Raw genomic sequence first — 12,180 nt, 5'->3', positions numbered from 1 at the left:
AGGCCAAGCAAGCTGCCCATACATCCATCTCACCAGCTCAGTGCTCAGAACGGATTGGATATAATGTCTGGCAAATTCTAGGTATACCCTTTGGTTCCTCCTTGTTGGACATGCCTGGAAGACCTCCGAAGGGAGCTGCTTGACCACTGCAAGTGGCTCTTTTCTGAATGAAGGGTCTAAAATTGTATTTTTATATGTATATATATATAAGTTTTATATTCATAAATTTGCATTAGCTTTAAGTAGAACCTGTGCTCCTTCATCTAGCACTGGAGTTGCACCCTCAGCAGTAATTACAGCCTTGAGTCTTTTTGAATATGACGCAGCAAGTTTTGCACACCTGGATTGGGAAATTTTCTGCCATTCTTCTTTGCAAATCCTCTCAAGCTCAGTCAGGTTGGATGGGGACCATTTGTGGGCAGCCATTTTCAGGTCCCAGACCCAGTCCCTGCTGCTTAAAAGCAACCCCACAGCATGATGCTGCCACCACCTTCCTTTACTGTTGGGACCCGTTCTGGTCCAAAACTGTAACAGATTCATCATGTGAGACCAACAGATCAGCCCCATTGTGCCAAAAGCCATTTTTAGGTCTCTCCAGAGATGTTCAATGGGGTTCAAGTCAGGGCTCTGGTTGGGCCACTCATGGACTTTCACAGAGTTGTCCCTTAGCCACTCCTGTGTTGTCTTGGCTGTGTGCTTAGGGTCATTGTCTGAAGTCCTGAGCACTGCAGAGCAGGTTCACATTGAGCATATCTCTATACTTGGCTCCATTCAGCTTTCCTTCAAGTGTGACCAGTCTCCCAGTCCTGCTGCTGAAAATCACACCAAGCGGTTCCTTGTTACCTCCAGATGTAACATTTAAAATTGAGGCCAAATGGCTCATCAGACCAGAGAATCCAGTTTCTCAAGGTCAGTGAGTCCATCAGGTGCTTTTTTTGTAAAGTCCAGTGGGCCAAAGAGAGGCGTTTGTGTCTGCCATAGAGCCCAGAACAGTGGAGGGCCGCAGTGATGGTTGTCTTTCTGGAATGTTTCCCCATCTCCACACAGAAGTCAGTTCTTGTTCACCTCTCTTACCAAGGCTCTATGGAAGCTTCCTGGCTGTGTCAAACTTCTTCTAATTGAGAATTATGGAGGCCAATGTGGTCTGGGGAACCGTTGGTGCAGCAGACATTTTTTGTAATCTTCCCAAGATTTGTTCCTTGCAACAATCATGTCTATATCTTTATTCATGTGAAAATCCACAGTGTGCATGCTCGGCAGTCCTCAGAGTTCACCCACACAAAATGAGAGATGAGACCCTAGATATTAATCAGGATTAACCTTTACATTTTCCTGTTTTTCTGAGTAAATCAGACCAATTTAACACCTCAAACAAAAGAATAATCTGATTGGTTCATCTCTGTAACCATAGAAAAATCAGGACTTTGATTACTTTTGTTAGAAGAGGGAGAAATCATGCCCATAATCAGCTCCATTATCCAGTAATACTTGCTCTGACCTTCATTTTAAAAACCCTCTGATTTAGAACACGTCCTCGGCTATTTCTGAATCATTAGAGGGTGAGTCACTGAACGCCTTAAAGTTTCTGTTCTTCTCTGAGTTCAGAGCTGGAGCTGATCTCAGGTTCACACTGGGTTTAAAGGTTTCCAGAACAAAATAAAAGGTTTAAATGTCCTGAAAGTCACCCTGCAGCAAATCCCCCTCTCGCTGTCCAACTATGAGTCCGTCTCCTGTGCTCTGATTGGTCAGACAGTTTCTGTATCTGATGTAACTCACGGTAAGCTCTGTCTGTACGCCTGCGGGTCGTCATCATCGGTGGGATCAAACACGGCTCGTGCTCCGTTCACAGAATCAGACTGACAAAGACGAGCAGAAGTCAAGGTTATCTGGCTCTGGATTCATGAATGCAAAGTGAGTCACAAAGTTTATGACTAAGATTGTGGAAAGTTTTACAGGGAGCTAACAGCAGGAAAGAAACAAGGACTTGATGTTGATTGGTGTTTTTATTGGAAGCTTAGCAAGGGGATGTCTTATGAGGCTTTAGTCCAGAATGTCTTCTCAAAAGCCCTAAATCTTTCAGAAAATAAAGTACAAAGAACTGAGGTAACTTTTTTGTAAAGAAGAGAATAAGTGTGAAAGAGACAAACAATGGTGAAAAGTGGCAAAAATAAGCAAGAAGTTGCAAAAACATGGTTAAAAATGTCAGAAATAATGAGCAGAAATTGGTAAAAAGTGGCAAAGAAAATGAAAAGGGGCCAGATTTGGCTTTAAGTTGCAAATGAACTGACAAAAGATGCAAAAATGGGGGAAGTGGTGGAAAAGTGTCAAAAATTGGTTGAAAAGTGCAAAAAGAATGGACTCAAATGGGAAAAAATGCAAAAGCATAAAAAGGGGGAAAATAGGCAAAAAGTGGCAAAAAATGAATTGAAATGTCAAAAGAATGGGCACAAGTGGGTAGAAAATTGTGAAAAATGGGTGAAAAGGGGCAAAATGTGCCTTCTTGTGGCAAATGAATTGACGAAAGTTGCAAAAATGGTGGGAAGTGACTGAAAAGTGACAAAAATTGGGTAAAAGTTGCAAAAAGAATGGACTAACATGGGCAAAAAATGCAACAGTGTAAAAAAAGGGGGGGGGGGGGGGGATGGGTAAAAAGTGGCAAAAAATGTGAAAAATGGGTGAAAAGGGGCAAAATTGGGCTTAATGTAGAAAAAAATGGACACAAAGTAGCAAAAATGTGTGAGAAGTGGCAAAAATGCCAGAAAAGTGGCGAGAAAGCGAAAAAATGGGAAAAAAAAGTCAAATTGATTGAACAGTAGCAATAAAGGCCAAAAGGGGTCAAAACCTTAAAATCTGGGAATAAAGTGGCAAAAGTGTGGAAAAAGGGCAAAAGGTGGCTTAAATGGACAAAAGCTGGTAAGAAGATGTTGCAGAAATAGGTAAACAAAAAAGCAAGAAAGTTGCAAAAGTTGGTAAAAATTGCAATAATGGGCCAAAAGACTTGCAAATATGGGCAAAAAGTGATGAAAAGGGGCAAATACAGGATAATAGTGACCAAAAAGTGTAGTTAAAATTCATTCTCTGTTTATTTTCTTCTTTCTGCAGACACTTCTAGTTATTTTTTAATAGAGAGTGATTAATAAAGTGTGCATTTTTTAAAATATTTCCTGTTACTGCTCTCTGCCACACTTGTAAAAAATGTAGAAATTCTAACTTTGAAAAGTGCTCCATAAATAAAGGTTGTCATTTTAGCATTAAGCTACTAGATTTCCCATCTGTCCCCCTGTTCAGCCTCAATCATGACCGCACAGCATCCACCTGTAGGGGTTCAAGATGTTATCCCATCACTTGTTAATTTTTCATGTAAAATAAACCAGCGAGTAGTGATGAAGGTGGAGCCGGACTCCAAATACAAACATGTTCTGCTGCTGTCATAAATGTTTAAACAATCATAAACATGACCTAACTGAACTGTGTTTACACTTTAACGCTGCGCCGCTTTATTCTGCTGTAATTTGCACACAAATTAAATAGTTATCACGAGTCCGTGCATCATGTTTTATTTTGAAATCAACTGTATAACTGTGCATTCTTGTGTGTTTCGTCATCTATAGATACTTACCACATGTAAGTACATACATAATTCTGCACAAACATATCGCTGTGCTGATATGTGGAAATTATGGGTTATGAAGACTGTTCTTTCAGGAGAATAGTTTGCGTTATAGAACTTCTAAATATGCAGTTTTAAGTTTTTAAAGATTGGTGGTGTCAGCTCTAAACATCATGAAAATGTGTGGATTTCAAAGCTGTGCATGCTCAGAAAATTATGCAGTATGAAGAATTATACATACTTTATATGTTTATCAGCCATTCTTTTATTGAAGCTGTTATTTGATTCATGCAGGATTTTATTAAGATATATAAATCACTGAAGCCCAGATAAATGTTCATCCATCACTCTAAGACTGGTATGCATAAGTATGCATAATAACACAAACCATACATACATGTAAAAAGACTAGATTAGATACAGTAGCATACTAAATAAAATATGCACATAAATCCACCCACATACACCTTCTTTATCCCCTGATGTCTGTATGAAATTATTCCACTGATGGAACATAAACATAGGGAACAATACCTCACAGAGAAATGTGATCAATAAAAACCTAAGGTATGAAAAAGGAAGTGAAGTATTATAGTCATCCCTCTTCCTCTAAGTGATCATTGTATTTGTAATGAGAATCTGCAGTCCACTTTTTCTGAGCTGATATAAAGAAACATTTTCTAGCTGACCTCAGGCATCATTTTAAAGACATTTCCTCGTCATTCTGCACTCGATGTTATTAAACTCATTTATCACCAGCGGGTTAGGAGGTTTGTGCTCGTGTGGTGTTATAACGTCATTTAAAAACAAAAATCATCAGGAGGCAGAAGGTTGGAAAAGTTTCTTTAAGAAAGGCTCTGAGAAGTCATGTCGATGTTAAAAGGACTGATAGATTAAAAAAATATGACTGCTTTATCCTGTTGTAATACGTTTGTTTGTTTGTTTGTTTTTTAAGCTAATGGACTTCACCAGCTCATTGAAGGAGTCCATGATGAAATAGTCCTTATTTCCAGGTGGTATGCATATTCTTGTTAGAATATCATGAAAAATCAGTCCAAAAAGGATTAATAATACAGAAATGTTGACCTCCTGGAAAATTATGCAAGTTTAAGCACATAGTAATTGGTTGGAAGTTCTTTCAGGAGTTGGCTGGCCAATCAAATGCAGTAACACCACTGGTAGTTCAGGTGTCACTGTGGTTAGGAGACAAGTCCTGCTGAAAAAGGAAATCAGACTCTCCACAGCAGGAAGTATGAAGTGCTCTGAAATCTCCTGGTAGACGGCTGACAGTGTTGACTCTTGACGTGGCATCCAATGATGGAACGTCCATGTGTGGTGGTTCTTTACCCACTGACTCCAGCCTCAGTCTAGTCCTTGTGAAGCTCCCCTCAGTTCTTGAATCTGCTCTGTCAGGGACAAGAGAACGCTAGAAACAGGCCACCTCAGACAAATCCACTCTGCCGTCTGCACCCCCAGGTCTACTTTTCTGTCTTGAAAGGCCTTCAGCAGGGGAGGAAGACTCACCAATCTTCACCACAACCTGCTGAAGACATCCAAGGATAGTTATTCAACTTTGAAGATATGTCCAGATGAATGCATTCAGTATTTTTTGTTGTAATAATCTCATGATATGTGCTCTTTTGTTGAGCTACTGTAGCAGCTCTGCAGCTGGATGCTACTCAGCACTGTCTGTTTTTTTTGTTGTGGTTCTTTGCCAACACTGATATCAATATTGACATTTAAATGTAGTTCACAAATAAAACTTCAGTCCTTTAAACCCAATTTAAAGCTTGAGGAATTCAGATTAAGAAGGAAAAGGATATCATCTGATGTAGGTCTGTTCTTGCTTAAACTTACTCATACAGTTAGCTGATATTTGTGCATATCTTAGTTGTAATATTGGCAAAAAATGTCCATACCTTCTAACCCTAAGAGGGTTACTAACACAGAGAAAGCACCTAGAAATAAGATGAAAATTTTGAAAGCTGTCACATTGTTAAGGGATCATTGGTCATCAGTGAGTCATTTTGTACATGCACTCCTGCATATTTCTTCAAACAGTGTATTTGACAGGATAAACACTTTGAAGCCGCACTTATTCTAATCGTACTCAAAGTACTTTGTAAGCGTGAAGTAACTCCGGTTGAACGTTGTTAAGGTGGTGGGATATCTGTGCTAGGAAGTTCAGGCCTAAAGCATGCTCACCCCCAACAGGTAGTCCCATGAGAGGTCTACCTGGGTCAAAGGTTAACGGTTCCACCGGAGTCCATTTATGGGCCACAAATGGGCACTAAGGAGCCAGAGGCAGGCCAGATATAAGACTGTTGTGTTGACATTCAAAGAAAAACATGGAAAGGAGAAGAAACATGGAAATTCAGTTTTCACTGGGCATATCAGGAGTCACTCTGGCAGAGTAGCACCTTTAAATCCAATCCACGTAAAAGTTAACATTATAAAACATCTCTTTTACTTTGATTCACTGATCAACATACTGGGAACTTTTCATCAAACACCGGGAATATGGGTGCAAAAATTTGGTTTGAAATGCAAACTTACTTAATTTGAAGCATGATTGAACCTGTAGTTGATAGAAATTAACTGAGGGTGAAAAAACAAACCAAACAATGAAAATTATAACCATTTAAAGCCCTATTCAGAAAATTAGACTAACAATTAAGCACCCTAACAGTTTTAAAGTCTGTGCAAAATTGGATCCTGACTTGCCAAATGCGAGCTTTGTAGATAATCAACACTGTCAACTTCTTTGGCAGGAAGTAGCTCTATTTACAAATACAAACTTTTATTGCCATTAAATTGACTTATAATAAAACACCATGGCAAAGTAATTACAAAACTCTGTAAGTTAAACTGTGACTCTATAAGACCAACTAGAACTTCACATGCTTTTTAATATTATGACATCACAAGTACTGTATCTCACTTTACATCCACTCTGCTTACTGTGGTATACACAACATACAGAGTCAGTTCTCGCGGTTCCTGCATGATAAAACAAAAGAAAAGCTTGGTTGGTGTATCTTTAAGCTCACCAGCCACTGACAGGTGATCACCATGAATGACTGATTAGGTTTTTTATTTTGTATTATTTCCAATCCATTGATCACAGTCAAGACAACATCAAAACTTGAAGTATAACTTCCTTCTCGGTTGTTGTTTCTCGAATGCCGAGCTGTCCATCATTCATCAAACTAGTCAGCAATCCCTGACCATGTCTATCTCGCCTTCAGAGCCTCAAAGTAAAGTCCAAATCCTTCTTTTCATCTCCATCACTGCAGCAGAGACACAGAGGAATGAGAAAACAGAGAGTTTCAGAGCCAAACAGGATCATCACAGATAAAAAACAGATGAACACAGCTCAATCCTCTCAGAATACACTGTGTACCTGCTGACGACAAGGACTGTATATCACAGTGATCGGATCATAAAAGCAGAAGACACTCAGAGAGGAGAATGATGATGTGTATGAGTGCATGAATAACAACAGGAGTACTGGTACATGTTGACAAACCTCCCTGTGAAGTAGTCTCAGTGTTCATTCAGGCTTCTTTTACATATGAAAATAAGAATAAAAAACCAGCACTATAAACTCTCACATAGGGCTGTCATACACGCCTGATTCTTGAATTATAACAAACCTCCATAAGCTGTTAACATGTAAACTGTTTACTTAAAGACAGAGATATGAGTGGGCCCTCAAAGTCTCCAGCTTTGTGAACATTCCATCCTTGCCTTTTTAGATTATGTCATCCTTTACTTTATATAAAACATACCATCCTTGCATTTTAAGATTATGCCATCCATTAATGTCTATAAAACATTCCATCTGTGCCTTTTATGGTTAGGTTACTCTTTTAATGTCCAGAATACATTCTGTCCATGCCTGAAGGAAGTTTTAAATTACTTCAGTGTCTATAAAATGTTTCAATATTGCCTTTCAAGATGATGAAATCTCTAAATGTTTATTTAACATTACATCCTTGCCTTTGAAGATGTCATCCTTTAATTACTATAAAACATTCCTCCATTGCCGTTAAAAAGGCCATCCTTTTAAGTCTTTTAAACATTTCATCCTTGCCGTTTAAGATCGCCATCCATTAATGTCTATAAATCATTCCATCCATGCCTTTGAAGATATTGTCATACTTTAATTTCTATAAAATATTCCACCCTTGCCTTTAAAAATGCCATCCTTTTAAGTCTATCAAACATTTCATCCTTGCCGTTTAAGATTATGTCATCCATTAATGTCTATAAAACATTCCATCCTTGCCTATGAAGACGTTGTTTTTCTTTAATTTCCATAAAACATTCTATCCTTGCCATTTAAGATTATGTCATCCATTAATGTCTATAAAACATTTTATTCTTGCCTATGAAGATATTGTTATTATTTAATTTCTATAAAACATTAAACCCTTGCCTTTAGAGATGCCATCCTTTTAAGTCTATTAAACATTCCAACCTTGCCGTTTAAGATTATGTCATCCAATAATGTCTATAAAACATTACATCCTTGCCTTTGGAGATGATGTCATCCTTTACTGTCTAAAAAACATTGTGTCCCTGCCTGTGAAGGTCATGTCACTTTTTATGTCTATAAAACATTCCTTCTGGTCCTTTTAAGGTTAGGTTATCCTTTAATGTCAACAATTCATTTTGTCCTTACCTAAAGGAGGTTTTGAATCACTTAAAAGTCTGTAAAACATTTCCTCCTTGCATTTTAATATGATGGCATGCTTTAATGTCTATAAAAATTCCATTCTTGCTTAAAAACCTGATATCTTCCTTCAGTGTCTATAAGGTTGTTTTCCCGCCTGATAGTCCGGGGGTCTTGGTCTGTTTTGGAAGACAATTGGCAACATTGTTGCACTTTCCTTTGGTTTGGTTCACATTCATACTGCTCTCTTGGTCAAGAGGACCAAATCTTCTGAACACCTACAATCTCTGCCCACAAGGGGCGCTGTCGCCATGAACAAGTGACCAAGAAGAAAAGAAGGCGTAGAAGAAGATCAAACTCTGGTCTTTTTTCAACATAAACAAAGAAAAAACACAGAATTTACGCTGTCTTGGGGTTTCTGCTCTTGCATTGGGCCATTACGAGCAGCCAGCGAGGCGGTGAGCTGTCCAACATGTCGTTCTTAACATGAGACAAGTAAATAAGCATGGACTACGATGTGTTGCTATGGTTACAAGATGCCAAGCAAGGTACCGACATGTATTTGAGTGTATTAAATCACATATAAATCTGTATATCATTACACTTTATGCCACTTACTGCCTTTGGTTCACAAGTTGGTCCGCTTTGCTTTCACACCTCAAACAAACCCCACCAGGATTTGTTGGAAGCGAACCGAGACCCCCTGTTTTCAAGCGGACCAGAGTCTGCTTGTTTGGTCCACACCAGAGTTTGTGTGAGCTTTCACACCACTCCAAATGAACCGAACTATCCAGGAAAACGGACCAGAGTTCGTTTAAAGCGGACCAAACAGCTCTGGTGTGAATGCGCCCTAAAACATTCTGTCTTTGCCTTTTAGGATTAAGTCATCCTTTAATGTCTTGAAAACATTCTGTCCTTGCCTTTTAAGATTTTGTCATTCATTTATGTTCGTAAAACATTTTGCCCTTGTGTTTGAAGATGATGCCAACCCCTTCCTCAACCCCAACCACACTCCATCCCTGCCTTTGAAGAACATGTCATCCTTCAATGTGATGGAAGGAATCCTTTAAACATTCCATCCTTGACTTTAAAGATTACTTTATCATTTATGTCTGTAAAACATTCCGTTGTTGTGTTTGAAGATTTTTTGATCCTTTGATGTCTATAAAACATTTCAAGCTTGCCTATGAAGATTATGCCATCTTTTTAGGTCTATAAAACATTCCGTGCCACTACTTTCGAGAAAAAATGTCTTTCTTGTATGTCTGTAAAACATTTCATCCTTGTCTTAAAAGACGTCATCTTTTAATGTCCATAATACATTGCAGCCTTGCCTTTGAAAATTGTGTCATCCTTTATAGAACACTCTTTCCTATGAGTGGGCAAAAACACTAAGGCTCATTTACAGCAGGTAAAGTTTGTTCTTTTAAACTATTTTACAGATTTGTAGCATTTCCTAATTTCTGACAGGAAAGGAAAACCCCACAAGAACATGAAATTACTTTATAGAAATGTTAACATTTCTGTTTACAAGGTCAAAGTAATGGGTGTTTCTTCTCCTTGATTCTGCTTTTTGGCTTCATCCATCCATATTTGCCTTAGACCTGTGTTGCTACAATTAAAGCTCTGAAAAGTGATGTTTTGCATTCATACTTCATGCTGGATATATCCACATTTTCTCTGCACTGATTACCATTTTAAAATCTGGTGCCACTCAGACCTTTCTTCTGCAGACACAGAGCTGATCTCAGACTTCACTCCCTGTAAACTTACAGTTAAGTGTCTGAATGTTTCTCTGTTACAGGGAAGAAAAGGATATCAAACACTCTGCTATCTCAACAACAAAGAGCAGAGACACAAACACAAACGGAGGTGAGATCCTGGGCGCCGTGGTCGGTGTCCCATGGTAACCAACACCACTGAACAGCTTTCTTCCCAGCCTGCTCTGCTCCTGACAACCAGGAAGCATCCAATCCTGCACCGCTCCTCCCATCATGCTCTCTGCTGGCTGACAGGAAAACATGGAGAGAACCTGGAACACAGACAGAGGAACAGCAGACTAGGATTTTTACTGTCTAACCATCTGTGTGAGTGAATTTGACTGATTTAGAGAAGAAGAATAAATTCAGGCTAGTTACATTGTCACTTCAGCAAAGTTCCTTTTTGACTCTTTTGACCTGCTAAAAATGAGCTCAGATAAAAAAAAAAATACAGGAGGTTTGAAAAAGAGAATTTCATTATTCTAAGATGGATGGATGGATGGATAAATAAATAAATAAATGGTTCCATGGCTGATAGGATGTATATGTATGTATGTATGTATATATGGATGGATAGATAGATGGATGGATGACTATAGACATAAGGATGGACAGAAAGACAGATGGACTGCTGGATTCCTAACTGGATGGATGGATGGCTGAATGGATGGATGGATGGATGGATGGATGGCTGAATGGATGGACGGATGGATGGATGGATGGATGGATGACTTTATAGACAGAAGGAAGGGCAGACAGAAGAATGGACCGCTGGATGCCTAATTGGATGGATGGATGGATGGATGGATGGATGGCTGAATGGATGGATGGACAGATGGACGGATGGCTGGACGGATGGATGGATGGATGGATGGATGGATGGATGGATGGCTGAATGGATGGATGGATGTATGGACGGATGGAAGGATGGAAGGATGGATGGATGGATGGATGGACGGCTGAATGGATGGACGGACGGATGGATGGATGGATAGATGGACGGATGGACAGATGGCTGGATGGATGGATGGATGGATGGATGGCTGAATGGATGGACGGACGGATGGATGGATGGATAGATGGACGGATGGACAGATGGCTGGATGGATGGACGGACGGATGGATGGATGGATAGATGGACGGATGGACAGATGGCTGGATGGATGGATGGATGGATGGATGGATGGATGGCTGAATGGATGGACGGACGGATGGATGGATGGATAGATGGACGGATGGACAGATGGCTGGATGAATGGATGGACCGATGGATCGATGGATGGATGGATGAATGGATGGATGGATGGATGGCTGAATGGATGGATGGATGGATGGATGGATGGCTGAATGGATGGATCGATGGATGGATGGATGGCTGAATGGATGGATGGATGGATGGATGGACGGATGGATGGATGGATGGACGGATGGCTGGATGAATGGATGGACCGATGGATGGATGGACCGATGGATGGATGGATGGATGGATAGATGACTTTATAGACAGAAGGAAGGACAGACAGAAGAATGGACCGCTGGATGCCTAAATGGATGGTTGGATGGATGGATGGATGGATGGATGGACTGACGTACATTTCTTAACAAGCAGCAGATATCAGCTTACTCTGTCAGCATATCAACACTGATGGAATCAATCTTCACATCTTATTTAAGCTTCTCCTGCAGGGTTTTTTTCTGGGGGGGGGGGTATTGTTTAATCGTCTTTGTGAACCATGTGAGTGTTTGTTCAGTATAAAGCTATTGTACTATCAGCTATCAAAGCAGTGTAGCTGCTCTCTCCTCTCCTCTTGGCTGAGACGCTGACAGAAAGGCTGATCGGCACTGCTGAAGCTCCATCCATCAAACTGATCAGCTCATCAATCAGACGCTGACGCTGCTCCTCTTTATATGGACGAGCTGCTTCCTGTGAGTGCTGCAACCACACGCTGTGATAAACACACAGTCTGATTACCTCTCCTGTTCAAACCCTTTCTCTTCAACACTCATCGGCCTGAACGCTGCTTTAAAAACCAAAGTACTCTTCACGCTGTCCACACCCACATAAATCAAACTTTAAAGATGCAATCCCACCATCCACTGCGCTGGCTTGTGTTTGTCAGTCAAGATGTCTT

This window comes from Cheilinus undulatus, linkage group 23, assembly GCF_018320785.1.
Source record: "Cheilinus undulatus linkage group 23, ASM1832078v1, whole genome shotgun sequence".
NCBI lineage: Eukaryota > Metazoa > Chordata > Actinopteri > Labriformes > Labridae > Cheilinus > Cheilinus undulatus.
Note: the sequence above shows the minus strand (reverse complement) of the source record.